Here is a 21,993-nt window from a genome sequence, read left to right as displayed (position 1 = left end):
TTCTAGACATTAATCCAAGCCATAAGAGGTGTTTAAGGGCTATTTAACACCATGAAAAGGTGTTTACGGTCCATGAATGTTCATGGGCCTTAAAATCATGTTTACCCCCTTAAAGACATGTTTTTGGGGTTCTAAGCTCACTCATGCAAGTCCCTAAGTCATAGCTAAGCATTAGAAGTGGTTTGGAAGGGTTTTGGGGCTTCAAAACCCCCTTATGGGAGTTTACGGTTTTTGAGGGTGTTCCTCAACCGTAAACTCATGGTTTTGAGGCTTTTGGATGATTCAATCACGAATTTGCATGGATACTAAGCTAAACAACAAGCTAGTAAGGATTACTTACGGTTTTGGAGCTTGAATAGGGTGTTTTTCGATCAAAACCCGAGTTGTAGAGAGAGAGTAGAGAGAGAGCTATAAGGGTGGGAAAAGCTCAAATGGTGACTACTCAATCCCTTATATAGGTTTTTAGTTTGTGGCCAGGTAGGGGTCCACCCAATACCGACGTTAAACGGGGTTTATGGTCGTACCCGATTAAATGGTCGTAACCCGACTTGGTCGTAACTAAAACTTTTCAAAGGATATCGAGGGTGTTTCACGTGTTTTTATTTCATTCCAACATTTATGAAATTATAATAAAAGTCTCAATTAATTTGTCTAACCCAAAATGTTAACGGAAAAATTCAATAAAAATAAATTTTATTAACGGAAATGGGTTACAGTGACAGAATAAATTTCGGGTTGTCACATCATCCCCCCGTTAGAGGAAATTTCGTCCCGAAATTTTGAATTAAGATACAAATCATGGATTTGGGAAGAGATGTGAATATTTCTATTTCATTGAATCTTTGCGCTCTCAAATGAATTCGGGTCCCCGCTTGGCATTCCAGCGAACCTTCACTATTGAGATGCGGCTCTATTTCGTACGTTTGATCTCTCGATCCATGATTTCGATTGATTCCTCCACAAAGGTCAGACTTCCATTGATCTCGATCTCGTCAAGAGGGATCACAAGGGTTTCATTGGATAGACACTTTTTAAGATTAGAGACGTGGAATACAGGATGGATGTTGCTAAGCTCTTGGGGTAATCGGAGTTTGTAGGCTACGGGACCGATCCTGGCGAGGATCTCGAAAGGTCCTATGTACCTCGGGTTAAGTTTCCCATGCTTTCCAAAATGTATCATGCCTTTCCAAGGCGAGACCTTCAACAGGACACGATCTCCAACCTGGAATTCCAAGGGCTTTCGTCGTTTATCGGTGTAACTCTTTTGTCTGTCTCGTGAAGCTTTTAGTCATTCTCGGATTTGGATGATCTTTCCGGTGGTTTCACGGATGATTTCAGGACCTGTGAGAGCACTATCGGGGACTCGACCCTTAGCTAGATGCATGTCCCCTACCTCGGCCCAACACAGAGGGGATCTGCACTTTCGACCGTAGAGGGATTCGAACGGGGCAACCTTGATACTGGTGTGGTAACTGTTGTTATACGAGAACTCGATCAAGGGTAAATGAGTGTCCCACGACTTTCCAAAATCGATGACACATGCTCTCAACATGTCTTCCAAGGTCTAAATTGTTCTCTCACTCTGTCCATCAATCTGAGGATGATAAGTTGTACTCATATCCAACATAGTTTCAAGAGCTTTCTGAAGGGACTGCCAAAATCTTGAGGTAAACCTGCTATCTCGATCGGAGATAATGGACACAGGTACACCATGCAGTCAGACTATCTCTTGAATGTAGATTCGCGTGGGGCTTTCCATCTTGAATGTTTCTTTAATCGGTAGGAAATGAGCGGATTTTGTCAATCGGTCAACAATTACCCAAATGGTATCGTACCCACTCGGAGATTTGGGTAACTTGGTGATGAAATCCATAGTAATCATCTCCCATTTCCACTCCGGTATCTCTGGTTGCTGGAGCAGACCCGAGGGTTTCTGATATTCGACCTTCACCTTGGCGCAAGTCAGACACTTACCCACGAAGGTAGCGATTTCGGCCTTCATGTTTGGCCACCAGTATAGCTTCTTGAGATCCAGGTACATCTTATCCGAACCCGGGTGCACAGAATATCTAGTCTTGTGAGCTTTGTTCATGACAACCTCTCTGAAACCTCCGAACTTAGGGGTCCAGATCCGACTCATGAAACAATAAACTCCGTCACCTCTGATCTCAAGATTCTTATCAATTCCTCTCAAAGTTTCGTTCGCCACGTTCTCTGGTTTTATAGCTTCCAACTGAGCCTCTCGGATCTGTGCGGATAGGTGGGAATGGATGGTCATTGTCAGTGTTTTCGCTTTGTTGCATGAGCTTTCCTTTCGGCTAAGGGCATCTGCCACCACAATGGCCTTGCCGGGATGGTAGCGGATTTCGCACTCATAGTCGCTGAGCAGCTTTACCCATCACCGTTGCCTCATGTTTAAGTTTTTCTGATCGAAGATATGTTGCAGACTTTTATGGTCAGTGAAGATCGTACACTTAGTTCCTTAGAGATAATGTCTCCAAATCTTCAGTGCGAAGACCACTACTCCTAACTCTAGGTCGTGAGTTGTGTAGTTGACTTCGTGTGCCTTCAGCTGTCTCGAGGCATAAGCAATAACTTTTCCTCTCTGCATAAGTACACAACCTAAGCCCTGATTGGACGCATCGCAATAGACAACGAAATTCTCTGTCCTTTCGGGCAGGGACATGATAGGTGCACTGCACAAGGTTCACTTCAACGTTTGGAATGCAGTGTCTTGTTTTTCACTCCAACAAAAGAGTACACCTTTCTGTGTCAGAGTGGTTAAGGGTTTGGCGATTCTGGAAAAATTCTGAATAAATCTACGATAATAGCCGGCGAGACCCAAGAATTGACGGATTTCTGTGGGTGTCTTCGGTGCCGACCAATTTTCTATCGCCTTGATTTTGGAGGGGTCCACGTATATGCCTTCCTTGGTTACCACGTGACCAATGAAAGTTACCTTCCGAATCCAGAATTCGCACTTGCAGAATTTCGCGCACAGCTTCTCCGTCCTTAGGGTGTCTAACACTAACCTCAAGTGTTGTTTGTGATCTTCTTCGCTTCTGGAATAGACAAGTATGTCTTCAATGAACACGATAACGAATTTGTCCAGAAAGGGGCGACACACCCGGTTCATCAGGTCCATGAACACTGCCGGTGCGTTGGTTAGACCGAAGGGCATCACTACGAACTCGTAGTGACCATATCGAGTCCTGAATGCTGTCTTGGAAACATCACTCTCATGAACTCGAAGATGATGGTACCCTGATCTAAGGTATATTTTCGAGAAGTAACTGGCTCCCTGATGTTGATTGAAAAGGTTGTCTATTCGAGGAAGAGGATAACGGTTTTTGACGGTTAGCTTGTTCTATTCACGGTAGTCTATACACATCCGAAAGGATCCATCTTTCTTCTTCACAAATAATACCGGGGCTCCCCAGGGTGAGGAACTCGGTCCGATGAACCCTTTGTTGAGTAGCTCATTGAGCTGACTGGATAACTCCTGCATTTCTGCTGGTGGTAAGCGATATGGAGACTTGGCTACGGGGGTAGCTCCGGGAATTAGATCGATGTGAAACTCAACTTGACGTTCGGGAGGAATTCCTGGGAGCTCTTTGGGAAAAACATTGGGAAAGTTGCAGACTTCGGGGATGCTCTCGAGGTCTTTAACTTCCTATTTCTTGTTTATCACATGGGCTAGGAATGTATAGCACTCCTTTCGTAGAAGCTTTTGAGCTTTGATGCATGAAATGATGCGAAGATTGGAACCAAGTTTATCGCCGTAAATCATGAGGATTTGACCAGAAGGAAGATTGAGGCGGATAACTTTTTCGTAACAAAAGATATCAGCATGATTGGGGCTCAACCAATCCATGCCAATGATAACATCAAAGCTCTTTATGGAAACCGGCATAAGGTCGATGGGAAAGGAATGATCGTTTAGGGTAAGGGTGCAGCCTAAGAATATATTGTTAGCGTTCTCTTTCTCACCGTTAGCCATCTCGACGGTAAATGTTTCGGTTAATGGTTGAGGACTATGTCTAAGAAGATGTTTGAATGAATGGCTAACAAAACTTCGTTCCACACCAGAATCGAAAAGGATGCATGCATAAGAGTTGTCGAGAAGGAACGTACCTGTGACAACTGTGGGATCGGCGACTGCCTCCTCTTGTCCCATCGTTAGAACTCTCCCGGTGTTGTTGGTTGTTGTTGCTTTGGGGCAATTTCGCTTGTAATGCCCGACCTCACCACAACCGTAACAAGCTTGACCGACACCTGCTCCGGAAGCTTGATTGGTTGGTTGGGCTGGTGTTTTGCAGTTTCGAGCAGTGTGGCCCTTTTTGCCACAGTTGTTGTAGAGCATCTCACGGCATGGGCCGGAAGTGAGATGATGGTGGTTGCACTTGTCGCACCGAGGGAGGGTACCATCATATCTACTGGTAGGTGCTTGAGTGGCAAGAGTAGCAACAGGAGTAGTAGCAGCGTGGACTGCCACAGTTTGCTGCTTCTTTGAGGGCTCCTACGAAGACTGACCCTTCTTCTGTTTCCAGAATTTTCTTTTCTCACCACTCCTTTTTGCCGGTTCAGGAGTGGTGGTCACTTCATCGAGATCGACTCCATGATCGATCAGAGTCTGCGCCAGACACTTAGTGCTGTCAAAGGTGTTTGTCCTAGCCGCCAAGACATTTCCTTTAGTTAGCTAGGTCAGCTCCCAGATGAATCTTTCAATCTTTTTGCTTTCCGAGGTGACCATTCCCAGACAGAGGAGCACTAGGTCTTCAAACCTAGAAGTGTATGTGGAAACATCGGAACCCTTCATCTTTAGGTTCCAAAGTTCGTGCTCCAGTTTCTACAATTCGCCCCGAGAGCAGTACTCAGCAAGTAGGAGCTTCTTCGAGCTCTCCCAACCCATAGCGTTTGCCACTGGTAGGGTTAGAGATTTGACCCGACCATTCCACCAGGTCAGTGCCCTGTTGGCGAAAGTGCAAGTGGTGAATTTTACTTTGTTGGCTTCGGAACAGGAACAGATTTCGAAAATGGACTCAATTTTCTCAATCCATTGAGCCAGGGCAATAACACCTCCAGTGTCGTCGAAGGATGTGGGTTTTGCATTCATGAAGTCCTTATAGGAACACTCCTTCTAGTGTCCCTGACCACCTTCCTGGTTTTGGGGCTGAGTACCACCTCCTGGCCCGCCAGGACCGCCGGGGTTCATTTGTGACATAGCAGCAGCCACAACAGCAGTAACGACTGCTTGGAACATGGCGGGATCAAATGGAGAGGGAGGTGGTGGAGGAAGATTGTTGTTCTTTGAGTTGGGTCTTTTCTTTGGAGGCATCTTGATCTAAATGATCAGGAAAGAGAGGATGATAAGTCCTCTGGATAGAATCAAGAGATATGAAACAAGAGATATCTCAATATGGTAGTTAGGGTATTCTACTAAGCGATAGAACAGAAAAAAGTCACTAAAGCAAGTAAACTATCGCTAAGGAAAGAATGAGTAGCAACACTTGGAATGAATTTCTACAACTTATTCGGCTTCGGCTAAAATACTCCTATAGTATTTTATGGTTTGTTGCGACGATGACTAGTTGTTTGGATATTTGGTAAGTTTTAGGCCTGCTGTACACCACAGTCACTCCCAAGCACATGTTGGTCGTGTCTCGAATGAATATAGTTGATCAGGATATATTGACCCTAGACACGACTACATAACTGCCCAGGTTTAACGGTAGTGCCCAACATCCAATTACTTATGTTTTGTTCTACTCATGGTTATGGTTTCTGGCGTTTAGGTATTCTTGTATACTATTTGAAAAATACTTGTATTTTAAAATATACTTTTAGTTTAGAGCGCTTCGGCCCCTTAGTGTTTATAGTTATATACCATGTAAGGTTCGATATACTTAGTTCGCTATAAAAAAGGGCTCTGATAACAATCTGTCACACCCCGAAACCGATGGCGGAAACGTTCTGGGGAGCAGGACGTCATGTAAAGTATCACAACCAATGTACATAGCAAGCATAGTAAACACAACCATTACATTACATCGGAATATTTACATTTGTTTGGAAGCAAAGTAATACATGTTTATATATACATCAGTATAACAAAAGTATAGACGAGACTTCTATATGCACCGTCTTCTCCAAAAGTAAGCGGGATACCTGTCTAACGTGAACCTGAGAATACAAGCAGTTTTAGAAATATCAACATAAAGCTGGTGAGTTCATAAGCGGTTGGTTTCTGGTGAAAGAAAATGTTCCTTTGAGTTTACGAAAAGTTGTTTCCCAAGAAAATCCCATATTTTCTTATAAAAGAAGTTTGGTTATCCATATGTTAAACAACCTGTTTATGAAAAGTTACGTTATCCCAGGAAAAACCCTTATTTTCCTTAAAAGTTGGTGGTTGGTTATTGATCCGGAATGAAGTGTACAAGTATCTACCATACTTATATCGTTAAGTGAAGTTTCCCTGAAAGTTTAGTTATCCTTGAAAAGTACATTAGTTTTAACACGTATATCAAACTAATCAGTAGGTTGTGAACAAATACCTAAGGGTATTACTAATACCCTCTAGTAATCAAAACAATTATTACTTTGAGGTTAGTTCACTAGGTTCTTTATTACTTAAAAGTAAATCTCCATTATCTAAGTTGCGAGTTCTATGACCATACAATAAACTGGATACGGCTCGTAACGGGGGCCAATATCATTTTATGACTTTGTCACTTGTAGACCTGTCGGTCCCACTGTAGCTAGCAGCAAGGTGCAGGATAGTCAGTCCCGTATAGATCTATACACACAAGTCACGTTCTCCCTCCAGGAGATTCTGGTTACAGGGTTAGTCCTACACTCTCGATTCCGGGGAAGTGTTACCAAGGACATTCTCCAATCTTAAGAATAACGAATTTCCAAGTAATAATATGGAAAGTCCCGTTTTATGATTGGCATAAATCCTTTGCAAAATATAAAATATAACATTTTATAATGAGTTTCACAAATTTCCTTGTTTTAGTTTGAAAACTAACTCTACAAGTTAATCTCTAAATCAGTTGGTAAAAACGGTTTTCTGTGTTAAAAGCTTAAAAGCATACAGAACATATAAGTATTTCATACGAAATAATAGGTTTTGTGTACAAGTTCCCTTGTACTTTTGCTTGTATTCCCCCCTGAAAACATGAAAAACTCGGAAAAAGGTAGGGGTATGAACTCACCAGACAAGGATGTGCTGGGTAGGACGCTAGGTGTCAATTTAGGACTTGAACGCATGCGAGGGTCCTATGTAAAATGAAGTGTTACATAATTGTATCTAATTAGACATTGAACCACTAATTAAGTGAGATAATACACTCTGATGTGTGAGAACACCTTATTTCAAGTGTTAGGAATGATACGGGTTGCATCTAAGGAGTTTATGGCCTCGATAAGGAGTTTACTCTTCAAGAGTAAGCCCTTAGGGGTGTTTACGGCCCAAAGACCATATCCCCCATGAGCTTATGACCGTAAACTTATGGGTGGGGTGTTTTTGGGTGTTCAAAGGTCTCATATTGCATAAGGGAAGGTTCTAGGGTTGATTCAAGGGTTATGGAAGTGATCGGGACTTGAAATGACCTTGGAAATGGGGTTTACGGTTCTTGAAGGACCCTTGGTGAGTTTACTGCTGTAAACACATGATTGTACGACCGTAAACTCATGCTTGGCCCATTCTTGCATGATTTGGTACTTCAAATGAAGGGGTACAGGGTTCTAGACATTAATCCAAGCCATAAGAGGTGTTTAAGGGCTATTTAACACCATGAAAAGGTGTTTACGGTCCATGAATGTTCATGGGCCGTAAACTCATGTTTACCCCCCTTAAAGACATGTTTTTGGGGTTCTAAGCTCACTCATGCAAGTCCCTAAGTCATAGCTAAGCATTAGACGCGGTTTGGAAGGGTTTTGGGGCTTCAAAACCCCCTTATGGGAGTTTACGGTTTTTGAGGGTGTTCCTCAACCGTAAACTCATGGTTTTGAGGCTTTTGGACGATTTAATCACGAATTTGCATGGATACTAAGCTAAACAACAAGCTAGGAAGGATTACTTACGATTTTGGAGCTTGAATAGGGTATTTTTCGATCAAAACCTGAGTTGTAGAGAGAGAGAGAGAGAGTAGAGAGAGAGCTACAAGGGTGGGAAAAGCTCAAATGGTGACTACTCAATCCCTTATATAGGTTTTTAGTTTGTGGCCAGGTGGGGGTCCACCCAATACCGACGTTAAACGGGGTCTATGATCGTACCCGATTAAATGGTCGTAACCCGACTTGGTCGTAACTAAAACTTTTCAAAGGATATCGAGGGTGTTTCACGTGTTTGTATTTCGTTTCAACAATTATGAAATTATAATACAAGTCTCAATTAATTTGTCTAACCCAAAATGTTAACGGAAGAATTCAATAAAAAATAAATTTTATTAACGGAAATGGGTTACAGTGACAGAATAAATTTCGGGTTGTCACATTGGTGAAGGATCCAATATAGCACCCTCTAATGGAATCAAACCCACCACACCAAAAGCAAAATGATGAAAGTCAAACTAGGGTTTATGCGAAATTCTCCAACTCTTAAGAGAGAGATTGAGAATTTTATTATGGAGAGAGGGAGAGAGAAGGCAGAGTATGGATGATTTTAGTAAGGGGATAAATTAGCTCCAAGGTTTACCCCTAGCAGTTTATTTATAGGCAGTAGATAGAATCCTAAAAGGATTCAAACTTTAGAGTTAATCCTTAGCTGTTTCAAACCTACATTATCCCTATCTAGGGATCTATCAAAACTGTCTCATATAGGCTTTCCAGGAGCTTCTAAAGTATTCCAATTAATCTCTATGGTTAATTAATATTCAAGCCCTTTAATTAATTAAAACCTTTTAATTAATTACCAAAATAATTTCCAATTAATTTTTTATTTCCTTAATTAATTAACAACTTATTTATCTCCATTTCCTCATGTTATTTGGCTCATGAGGCCAACCCAAAACAATTAATAATCTTGGATACTATTTTCTATAGTCTCCCACTTGGATAAGTCATTAACTTTGAGGATCAAAATAGTTCACTAACAAACAACAAAGAGTAGTTATCCAATGCAACTGCCAGACTCTGATTAGAATCAAAATTCGTTCCTTATACAAGTGATCAACTTATTCCTTTGTTCTATATATCTTTATGAACATGAGCCATAGATATGGGTCAATCTTAGTGTTTAACATTCTGTTTCCGATTAATGATTTCTGTCATTACATCTGACTACTAAATAAAACACATCAATTTAGTTGGAGCTCAGCCAAGCACTTTAATTGTCAACACCAAATCATCGAGGGGCCCATAGATATTGCTTCCCAGTTACGAGAAGGAACAAATATGTCACACCCCCTGCCGACGACGGAAGCGTCGGGGAAGCAACAAAATCGTTGGATCATGGTTAACATACATACAATGAATAGTGAAAAGACTTAAATAATATTACATAATTCTCTTAATCTGGTACGAAGATTTCATTGTTCAAATATTCGACCTTTTGATAGTACAAAACAAGTTCAGCTAGATGTAAATCGAAATGAAACAAAAGGGCCTATCAGATTGGCCAACCATCAAAGCAAGACAATAGGTTTCCATGTTATGCAACACGTGTATTCCAGTTTTTAAGTCTACGAAGATACATACATTTAAAATATGTCAACAAAAATTGTTGATGAGTTCCACATGTTTTGACTCTATGTACTTTTATGACCAAAGTGTAGTTTACACAAATGTATTTGAATATCAAGTCATATAAAATATAAAGTACTCTTTCAAAGAAAAAGTATAAAAAATTTAAATTCTTACACACTTGTAATCACATACAAGTAGAACATTTGTTTATGTAAATAACCTAATAAATATAAGTTTATAAACAACAAAAATCGTGTCATAAGGTTATTTAAGTATTATTTTAAATAAGACATTAACTGACACTTATCCGTTTGAGCAAAACATTCATACTTCATACAGTCTTACTTCAACTCATATGAGTATCCAAGTTATGTATAAATACTATTTCAATTTTATACGTGTGTTTTAAAGTAAACTTTGGGTCTATAACGAGCCTATAATCGAACTATGGACACACAAATCTTTGAAAAACAATGCAAAGGAGGCGTGCTGAAAACATCACCGATGTTTCATCAACATCGTGAAATAATAAGAGACTGAATATGTATGCATGTTCCGGCTCGTTAGTCGTAGGTTGTAGCTAGCAACCGCACGTAGGATAATCAACATGTATAGATATATACAAAAAAAAAATTGTTCCTTACGGATTAACGGTTATAAAACAGATGGTTTTACTAAGTTTTGTGTTTTTAGTTGATGAAGAGTACACCTTATATAAGGATTCTCGTGTTCAACCAATCTAACAGTGTGTGTGCATGCATTTCAGTCGTAAACTAATCTCGTGTTCAACTAATCTAATAGTGTGTGTGCATGCATTTCAGTCGTAAACTAATCTCGTGTTCAACTAATCTAATAGTGTGTGCATGTATTTCAGCCGTAAACTTTGGTTAAAAGTTTATTAGACTATTATTCTTTCAAATCATTCCAAAAATTGTAATCCAAGTCATAAAAATTAAGTTATAAAGTTTACTAGACTTGCTAATTATAATTATATACAATTTTCCTGACAAATCGAGCAGCATAATGACTGCATTTTGATCAAGATTTCAACCAATGTGAAATTAACCAAAAGAGGGATATTAAACATATACACATAAAGCAAATATTATACCATTAGTACATGTAAAATTTCTCTTTACGATGCTTTGTTCCAACCCAACATATAACCAATTTTCTTTGACGTATAGTTTATGTAGTTAGTCTAATTCATATTTTTATTATAATTGTGACTTAATATATAATATAAACTAGTAAAGAGGCCTATGCTCTGCATGGGTTGGAAGACTTATTTACAAAAATACAAAAGCCATTGTACTTTGTTTTTTGTTTTTTGTTTTTTTTTGGTTTCACTACCCAAATTTTTTTTTTTTTTTGGTTTAATCAATGAGAGTTTGTTTATCTACAAAAACAACACTAAATAAACCTTTGAATCTTATAAAAACCGCACACAAAGAAAAAGAAAAATACCAACATAAAATATATTTTTTGGAGTTTAATAGCTAAGGAATCAAAAATGTAAAGACCTATCTTTACCTTTTCATTATTTTGGCAGTTGCAATAAACCGCACACAAAGATAAACATTAGCCATACAAGTTCTAACCTATCAGATCAAAATTGGAAAATTGCACTCCATTTTAAAACTAACTCGTACCCATGTGTTAGGTAAATGACATCAATTTCTTTATAATTTCTTGTATTTCCCAAAATACCCTTTTCAACGTAGAATTTAAGATCATCAAGAATAAAATTTAGAATCGTTTGCCAGCATATATACCATTATATGAGAAAGTGACAGCAGTTTACTCAATCAAATATAAACATACATACATTAGAGTATGTATCCATCTAGGAAAAGGTAAAAAGAAGGAAATTAAATAAACCCAAAACTTAATAATTATGCAATACCTGGTGGTTACTTATGCCATAATTACACTTCTCAAGTGGCCACCAATCCATAGTAGCACAAATAAAGTCGCTGTCAATCTTTGCAATTGAACTTTTCCCATTAATGACAAGAATACCCTCAACAACATCAGTTACAGCTTCAGTTTGCGAATCCACAAGATTGCAACTGAAACTGATCAAAAGAACCTTTAGGTTTAAAGCCACATTCAGGTAAACCAAATTTGTGATTAGCCCATTTTTAGTCACTGTTTTTTTTTTTTTTCAATTACTTAGGACCTTTAGGCGCTTAAGTGGCATACAACTGTCAAGATGGCGTCTATGTGGCTAAGGTGGTTCATGTCAAAATATATTGCATTCTCTGTTTTACTTTAATAAAAAAAGTATAGGGTTAATGCCACGTAGTAGCATCATATTGTCACTTTTGTACTTGTTTTTTTTTTTTATTTATTTATTAAACTTCATTTTTAGTGCATTTATAACCATTTAGAGGAAAATGAAGGGGGCAACCGGTTGTGGAATTTGCCCATCACTTTGAGTAATTTTTAAAACATTAATTTTTGCGATATATTAATTAGAACGAAATAGGTACACCTTTAGCCGAATGGATTTATAGTTCCATAACAGTAATTATACCTTAATTGTATTTATGAATGATCTCACAACTAACTATTTCTAGGAAATCCCTTATAGCAGTCTAACGTTTTTAGGGATAATGAAAGCCTGATGTCGGGCTTAACCAAATTGGGTCCAAACAGAGTTTGGTCGAAACCATATAGCTGAGCATATATTGACAATTGAACTCTTTAAATATTAAAGTAGAACCACAAAAAAAAACTGTCAAAATTTTGAAAGGTTCTTGTTTCCCTCACTGAGGCATTTCATCGAATAGGTTAAGTGCAAGTTTGAACAATATAATAAACTTGTGGAAAACATACCGTTAGTAAGTATGAGGCTTCCTTCACCTCCATTTGGTTCACCTTCCCCACCACCAAAACATATTCACATATCAAAACCTGGAAATAGAGAGATGTGTGAAGTTAAAATGCATAAATATTTAATTAAACAATAATACATATGCCGAAAATGGCAAGAAATGTATCAGTATATCTTGCTGTCAAACTTACTATGGTATTTGGTGGTGTAACCTGGTTAGAAAATGAGTGTGAGGAATTTTTCAGCAAAACGAAGGTCGTGAAGACCGGCAGAAGGGCGTTTGGAGCTTCGACGGTTCCACGGTGGTGACCGATTCTGGAGCTTGAGAATGAGATGAATATGCTCCAGTTCCGACTGGGTGGGCATAATATCAGTAAGAAGGAAGGCGTGGATGTGGAGAAGGAGGGTCGGTAAATTGAATGAGATGGGTGGACATCAGAAGTAGATAATGCGGTGGGTGGACATCTATCGGAAGATGAAGTAGCGGTGACTCTAAATCCAAAATGGATCCAACCGGACACGTTCCATAAAGGTGGGAGAGTGGTGGAGGATGGAGATGAAGTCGGTGGTAGATATCTGTAAGTTTTTTATTGTACAAAAAAAAAAAAGGTGGAATCAAGAGAGACAGAAACACGTAGAAAGAAAATACAAACAGGATGGGTCCAATGAACAGGAGGTACTGTTCAATTGGAAACCTTCTTTTATATAATTATATAATAACATAACAGTAAAGTTATAAAACATCAATATATAAGTTTTAACTAAATATATAATATAATTAATATAACGGTAAAGTTATAAAACATCAATATATAGTAGAACCTTTATAATTTAATATTCGATAAATTAATAATCTCCATAAAATTAATAATTTGTCCGGTTCCAACTTAGGACCGGTACAAAAATTGGACCCCAATCGATAGAATAATAAAATAATAATTTTTTTTTGAAATCCCAATGTAAATATATTGGTCCCATTGAAACTATAAATTAATAATTACTTAAATATTCCAAAATGCTAGAATTGTCTAGTAAATATGAATCTATAGTCACTTGTTTTTTTGTGAGCTTCAAATCTATATTGAGTTCATCTTTAAATCTCCCAATTGCACTTTAGAGTTGAGACACTGTCATATTGCAACAAAAAGTTGTGAAGAGTTGTTGCTGCTTGCAATGCTTCTTTCCGAGTGACTGGTTCCAAAGGTACTGAAGCATCATCAACCAAATTTTGAACGGTATCCACGATAATTTCTTCAACGCTTTGAACCTCGTAACATTCATTATTTTCACCTGGATAATCCAACAACTCATTCACATCCATTCTGTGTCGATAATGCATTCCCGTAATCTAGTTCTCAAGCTCGCGAATGTCTTCTCTAGAATTTAGATCGTTTAAATCATTTGAGTCGGTTGGATTAGCAGAACAATTTCTCCAAGCTGAGACGACCAAGTTGATGACATCTAAAATATTAATATTTTTTGGGGAAGAAATATCCAACTCATAACCTTCCAAAATCTTACGATATAACCTTTTACGGTAGTACATTTTAAAGGCTCTAATTATCCCAACATCACATGATTGAATTTTTGAAGTCATGTTTGGCGGTAGAAAAAACAACTCGATGTTTTGCAACCCTTGAATATATTTTGAATGGGCTGGACAATTATCCACTACCAAGAGAAATTTTCAACCGTGAATTTGATCATGTAGCAACAAACATATTCTTTGAAAAGCAACCCAGGCATCCATGCTCTTTTGTTGGCACGATATTCACAATCTAGGCTATTCATGTTGACATTCTTAAAACAACGTGGATTTGCATACTTATCAATGATCCATAGAGGAATTTTTTCCGAGCCATCCACATTGCAACAGATACAATTGTAAGTCTTTCCTTTTCTTGTTTCCTACCTTCAAGTTGTTTTGTTGCAAGTGAATGGTCAGCTTGTACCTTGTAAAACAAACCAGTTTCATCCATATTAAAAACATCTTTAATTGGAAATTGATTAAAATTTTCCCTTATAGACTCCAATTTACTTTCCATGTCATGTGTGTCGACTGAGCCACTTTCACCGAATCGGCGATACGATTTGATACCATGCCTTAACTTGAATTTCTCAAGCCAACCCTGTGAAAGATTATGCTCAAAAGAATCCCGTGGAAACAAAAGCTTCAACGTCTCAACTGCCTTCTCTATGATTAACTCTCCTGTTATATTCACACGCTCTTGATGTTGGAGAAACCATTCATAAACAACTTTCTCCATGTCCGAATACTTGGCTGCTTTGTGACGCTTGGAAGATACATCTTTGTCAAAGTTAGCCGATAGGAACTCTGATGATCTCTTAAGAGTGTTTTGATATTGTTCCTCGATTAACTTTCAAATCGAAAGTTTTTTCAACCCATTTCACCAAATCTTGTTGAGTGCATCCTTGGTGATCTCTTAACTACTCGCATAATAGTTTCGTTGTTGATTGGTCACTGTTGATTTTTTAACACCTTTTAGTTTAGAAGCCATAGTTGATGTGATTTTAAAATTTATCATTAGACATTTTATAGTGATCAATCTAGATCTATGTACATTGAACTTGACAAATTCATTAATGTGTGAATGTACATGAGAATTTTGATGGTCATTGTTTCTGTTTTATTCAAATAGGTAAAGTGAACGGACATCAAAATTTTGAAGGTGGATGTGTTAATTTGAGAGTTTCTCATGAAGATAAGCATATTAATTTATCGATATAATAATATCTTGCTAAATTAATAAAATATCTCAGTCCCAACATTATTAATTTATAAAGGTTTTATTGTACGTATATATTTATATAACATTTATGCATAACAAATATATATATATATATATATATATATATATATATATATATATATATTATAATCTTCTTGTATAGTAAAATAACATAAAATGATATAGTTGTATGTATTTATATAACGTGATCAAACTTATCAATGTTAATAATATATACATATGAACATAAAATGAACGTAAATAATGTAACATAAAAGGGAATGTAAATATGTAAATAATAACGTAAACATAAACGAGAATGTAAATACGTAAATACAACATAAATGTAAATGAGAATATAAATATGTAAGTGTAATGTAAACGTAAACGAGAATGTAAATAACATAAATGTAAGTAACGAGAAAATAAATATGTAAATGTAAATAAAACGTAAAATGCATGTATCATACCCCGAAAGCTTCCAAAGTATAAAAGGGAGCGTAGAACTTACCCTAGTTGTGTGCAATGTAATAGGTTCGGAAATCGGGACCTGACTCGCGATTTCTCGACTTTTGATCAGGGAGCTTCTTAGACAAATGGACACATGAGGCTTACTAATCTTCTCATAAGGAACCAGGAAAACACCTTTTTAGAGTCAACGGATCATTGGAGCTACTCGTCAGAGAATGAATGCCCAGCGGGCCATGAGGGCGTGTGGCTGGCCAGTGTTAGACTTCTTGGTTGATTCTCAGTTGGGTGGCTTTCGTCAACTGGAAAGGCTTTTTCGGAGTAGTAGGCAACTAGAGCAGGCAGGTAGTGGCCCGATGGTGGTTGGAATTACAAAGGAAGGGGTAGTTGCTAGTTTTTCTGTGAGCCATCTTTGTATTCTCTCTCATCGTCAAGGGGCTATGATCAACGAGGGGAGGTGGTAGTAGAGCAATCATGTGGTAGGGGTGTTTGGGAGAGAGAGAGATAGAGAGAGGGAGGGAGAAAGAGAGAGAGATAAAGAGAGAGTATAGAGAGAAGTATGGGAGTGAGTGTAAGGAACGAGGAATGAGTTGTCGATTTTAGAACGATTTCCTACACCCTCTCATGTACTTGCATTATGTCATAGTGCTAACATCATCATGATGTCATCACCCACTTTTGTCTTGATTTTCGTTCCACTCGATTCGATCTCGTAAAAATATTCCAAAAGTGGCTTTTGATTGACTCAAGTATGGTGATTTCAAAAGTACAAACGAAATCCAAATATGATATACAAAACAAGGTGAAAACGTTGTTTAAAGTTTCGTGTTTATAAAGCTCCAGTCCGACAATTTATGTGAATTTGTCTAACTTTAGGTTAAAAATATCAAAAAAATGAAATCAAATATTAGACCTAAGCCTAAGTTAAAAAACATGCTAAAAAACAATTTATGAGATGTGTAGCTATTCTAACAAAGCGGTACAGTGTTCATTTCCGAGAGAATCAATTAAATATTGATTTTACAACCATAAAAGGGAATAACTTCTTCGTATGATCTCCGATTTCGACGTTCTCTATATCCATGTAGTCATGAGAACATATTGTTGGCTTTTATTCAAAATAGTCTAATTTTAAATACACAATTAGACGTAAATAGCAACAGAAAACTTTGATTTTGAACAAAACAAAACTAGTTCTATACCCAAAAGGATCATTTTGCAAGAAATTAGAAAGATTAAACAAAACCAAAGAAGAAGAAAGTGATACAAACTTTGCCATAAAGTTCAATGTTTCTAAAAAAGATATAGGAATTTCATTTAAAACAAAATTCGTTATGAATTTCGTTTTTTGATGGTGAAATTGGTAAATCGTCATTTACCTACCTTTATATGATTTACAATTATATTACGCCATCCCTTTTCTAATTTGTAAATTATTTAGTTGGATCCTAGCCTTGATATTTCATTTTGAGTATTATATTGAGGATTATTATTATCTAACTAAAACTATCTTTCTTCTCTTTCAAAATTCTACTCCAACTCTTTCAGATGTCTACTCCAACTGATGCTTCTGGTTCCTCATCCTCAAACAACAACAACAATTTCTCTCAGTCGAACATCTGTTCGAAGGTGCAATTAGATGGCACCAACTACAACGATTGGTTGCACAACATCAAAATGGCCCTTCGTTTTGAGGACAAGGAGTATATCCTCGAGAAACCATTGAATGAAATTGAAGAAGAGAAGGCCACTCCTAATGAATTGGTCACCTACAAGAAACACTATAATGATGCCAAAAAAGTTGTGTGCATCATGGTGGCGACAATGAATCTAGAATTGCAAAGGCACTATGAGGATTATTGGTCGTACGAGATAAACAAGGAACTTATGGAGAAATACCATAAGCGAGCTCGTCAGGAAAATTACGATGTGGTAAAGTCCCTCATTGCTAGAAAGATGAAGGAGGGTGAGTCTGTTAGTAGCCACATTTAGAGAATGCAACGATACGTATACAGGCTAATCAAGCTTAACATGAATTTTGACGAAGAGTTGGCAATCGACATAGTGTTGAACTCTCTGCCAAGTTGTTATGATTAGTTCATATTAACCTATAATTTGAACAACAATGAAACCACTTTGACACAAGTGAACAACCTCCTGCGAACAGCTGAAGAAGGAATGAAAGGAAAAGGTATTGCCTCCACTCCGACTAGTATACCTATTCTGGCCATAGGGCAAGGGAAATGGAAAAAGAGGAAAGGTCCTCCAAAGCAAAACTGGAAGGGAAAGACCCAAGTTGGGTCGTCAAGTACAAGACCCAAAGGAAAATCCAGTTCTGATGCTCCCCCAGTTTCTGACCCCAACGAGGCCACTTGCTTCAATTGCAATGACAAGGGGCATTAGAAATGAAGTTGCCCAAAATACTTGCAGGATATCAAGGATGGCAAGGTGAAGCCAACATTGGGAGGTATATACACTATCTTATCTAATAAATCATCATATTCTCGTTCTTGGGTCCTTGATATAGGATGTGGGTTTCACATTTGTTCTGATTTGCAGGGGCTACAAAGAAGTGAGGATGTGGAGCATGGAAGGATGAACTTGATCATGGGGAATATGCGATCTTCACCTGTCACCAAGATTGGAGTTTATGGCTTAGTTTTTAGTAGTGGGTTAGGTTTAGATTTAATAAATTGTTGCTACTCGTCAGAGATGACACGAAACATCATTTCATTTCATGCTTTATTTAAACAAGGTTGTAGATATTCTTTTAATGATGAGAATAGTTCTATTTTTGCTTATAAAAATGGTGTTTTTTATTTTAAAGATTTACCTTGTGTTGGTGTGTATGAAACTATGATGATTGTAGACAATTTAGGAAATAATGTTTTTCAAATTGATTCTTCATGGTATAGACAAAGCGTGCTTGTGGCATTATTGTCTTGGACACATAAATAAGAAATGCATTGCCCAACTCCAAAAGGTTGGAGTGTTGTATTCATTTAACTTAAGGTCAGCTGATACATGCGAGTCTGATTTATTGGGAAAGATGACAAAATCACCTTTCACTGGTTCTTGTGAAAGAGGTGAAGGATTGTTGGATCTCATACACATAGATGTGTGTAGGCCATTCAGATCTACCACAAAGGATACAAATCGATTCTATGAGACTTTTCTAGATGATTATAATATATATGGATATATCTACGTAATCAAGCTTAATTCAGAAACCTTTGAAAAGTTCAAAGAGTTTAAACATGAATTCGAAAATCAATTGGGTAGGAAGATAAAGATGCTTAGATTCGATAAAGGCGGTGAGTATCTTAGTATCGAGTTCCACGTCTTCCTCAAGGAATATGGAATAGTTTCGCAATTGACACCTCCTAGGACACCACAACTTAGCGGTGTGGCTGAGAGGCGTAATCAGACCTTGTTAGACATGGTTCCTTCCATTATGAGTCAAGCTTCACTTCCAATCTGTTTTTGGGGGTATTCCTTAGAGACTTCCACCCATATTCCTAATCTTGTCCCAACAAAGAAAGTTTTCATAACACCTCATGAGATGTGGACAATGAAAGTACCCTCGTTAGCACATACAAAGGTTTAGGGTTGTGAAGCTTTTGTGAGATGATAGAATCATGACAATCTTGAACCTCAAAATGAGAGATGTATTTTCATCGGCTACCCATAGAAGTCCTTTAGATATTTGTTCTACAGACCTAGTGAGAACATGGTATTCATAGCCTGAAGGGGAGTCTTTCGAGAGAGAGAGATATCTCATATAAAAAGAGGACAATGGTAGTATCATTGATCTTGAAGAAATTCAAGAGTCAAAAGATGAAGGAACTTCTGAAAATGCTAGGGCTCAACTTGAGGAAGAAATTCCAGTTGAACCAATTGACGAGTCATTACCTCTTAGGCATTCCAGTAGACTTAGAATGCCACTTGAGTTTTATGGTTTCCATATTACTACAGATGGTGATATGTTTATCAATGATAGTACACTGGTAAATTTGGATGAACCAGCTAACTACAAGGAAGCCATGGCAGGCCCTGAGTCAGCCAAGTGGAAAGAGGAAAGGGATAGCGTGTTCATGTCCATGTGTGACAATCACGTTTGGAATTTGGTTGACAATGTAACAGGTCGTAAGACAGTTGGGTGCAAATGGATCTTCAAGAAGAAGACCGACATGGATGGTGATGAGTTGAAAAACTCTTTAGATCATTTTATATCTTCAACAGGTTAATAGAAAACGACTAATCAAACAATGTAAACACGATTTGAATCAAAATAGAGCTTAATGATTCCAATATAGTCACACCTCAGCAGAGCTCGATCAAGAACTTCCACTATAGAGGTGAGCTAGGGTTTTACAATATAATTAATAAAATAATAATGAAAGTGTTAATGATAAGATTGCATGCATGCAACTTATATACAAAACCCTAAAACAAAACACACAGCTGGACAAGCCCAAACCGGTGACAAAACTGGACTAATAACCGAGCCCAAGATGCAACACAATAGACCCAACAATCTCCCCCTTTGCATCAATTGGGGCGAGACTTCACTTCGGTGGAGGTTGAGGAGTTCGCTTCACAACCTTGAACAACCTTGGTATGATGGCAAGTAGAGTCTGTCTGAAAACCATATACCACCGAAGCATATCTAAAAACAGCTTCTTGTCTGCCTCACTATTTTGATCACACCCATGGATAATCTTATAAATGTGCTCCAAGTAGGAATTAGAGAATAGGTGTTTATCAGCAAGAACAAATAGACACCTTTGACCCTCACGTATAAGAAACATAACAGTCTAAAACTATGGGTCTATTTCACCCTTCACCATCAGCTTAATGTCACCTGCCTTCCCTATTGGCTTGATTGAGGGCTTCTTTCGTATAGCAGTGGTAATCTCCTGATCCATCTTTGCTACTTCATGAATGTAACACACCACCATACGCTTGATGTGACCTATAATTGGCTCATACTCCTTTGGGTTGGAAAGCAAGATGTTGTTCAGGAGAATCTAATCATGTGGATTCAGATTCGGTAAATCAGCAAGAGAGATCGTATGAACCGAACCATCTGATCCTCAGGTCACTTTGAGCTTGATATTAATGAACGTCCCTACTGGAGTAGGTTTCAGTACTTTAACTATTGTGATCTTCTTGCTACTCCAAGTCAGGTACTGTGGTTGAGAGAACTCATGATAGTACTCGAGCAAGTCTTGATCAACCTTCGGGTCAGGAGAAGGAATCGCCACTGTAGACTTAAAGAAATGAAAGATGAAAGATGAGAGTGATTGGCATATCGAATTGAGAATCTTTAGAATTCTCAACATCGAATAAAAGAACAGGCTCTAGCCAATGTGAGATTGGAGCTTCAATTACCTCCTTTCGAAGCCTTTCCAATGACCACAGAGGAAACTTCAATTTCCTTTGTTTAAACAGATTTGCTTCTCTCCCTTCAATCTCCTGATTAATCGCTTCGTTAACTCTTTCTTTAATATCTTGAACGGTGGGCTTGACTTTGTGAGAGCTTGATTTAGGAGCCGTTTCTTCTATAATACCAACATCGTCCTCATCATCATCATCATAAACAATGCCTTTTCCTTTATCTTGTATACCAGAACCCGAAGCTTCTTTCCCCTTCAGTTCAGTAACCACCTTCTGTTGTTGTGGTTTCGGTGGTTGAGATGAAGGCTTCTTTTCTTCTCCCTCTTGTTGCGGAGGGACAACGGACTCCGGAACACCCTCAATTCGACTTAGAATGTCAAGAGCAGGCCTCAACTTCTCAGCCAAATGACGTCGAAACGAGATCTTAAGAACTGAATCGTGAGCTTCGAGAAGATGAAAAAGAATCGAGTGTACATCACCAACTGAGCTTTTTACCACAAACCGCTCTGAACGCAATGCTTCTAGTTCCTTGTTCACTTGATTGAGCTTCAGAGTTTGGATTTTGAGTTGAGTGGTTTTTAGAGCAAGGTCATCCATCACTCTGTTTTCCAAGGCAAGATCTGCCTGAAGTTTATCCAAACGCCCAAAGACAGATACTTGATGCTTGATGTGATCAGAGGTTAGGTTCTTTCAAAACGCCTCAAAATGCTCTTTCTCTTGTTGAAGAGATTGAGTTAGGGTCTAAAATGCGGCATTGACTTGGTTGGCATTTTGCTTTGTAGCACCATGTAAAGACTCAAGAAAAAGATTATCATTTTGAATTAGTTTATCGATTTTTTCGGTCGC

The 21,993-nt window shown here is 38.0% G+C and overlaps 1 long non-coding RNA gene and 1 pseudogene across 2 annotated transcripts; both read right to left on the bottom strand.

Moving 5' to 3' along the window:
• Positions 1-6,023: 6,023 nt before the first annotated feature.
• Positions 6,024-13,140, bottom strand: LOC111879913 (uncharacterized). Of its 2 annotated transcripts, XR_006190911.2 has the most exons (4): positions 12,721-13,140; positions 12,532-12,609; positions 11,597-11,768; positions 6,024-6,183 (listed from the first exon to the last, which is right to left on the bottom strand). It is a non-coding gene; the product is annotated as an uncharacterized LOC111879913 (long non-coding RNA). The 2 variants fall into 2 exon arrangements; XR_002846263.3 differs by lacking the exon at positions 6,024-6,183 and having other exon boundaries at positions 11,006-11,768; positions 12,721-13,138.
• Positions 13,141-13,622: 482 nt separating this feature from the next.
• On the bottom strand, positions 13,623-15,075 carry LOC111879911 (CENP-B homolog protein 2-like; annotated as a pseudogene).
• Between the last annotated feature and the right edge of the window lie 6,918 nt (positions 15,076-21,993).

Source organism: Lactuca sativa, chromosome 4 (assembly GCF_002870075.4).
Source record: "Lactuca sativa cultivar Salinas chromosome 4, Lsat_Salinas_v11, whole genome shotgun sequence".
NCBI lineage: Eukaryota > Viridiplantae > Streptophyta > Magnoliopsida > Asterales > Asteraceae > Lactuca > Lactuca sativa.
Note: the sequence above shows the minus strand (reverse complement) of the source record. Positions and strands in the feature narration are given on the sequence as shown.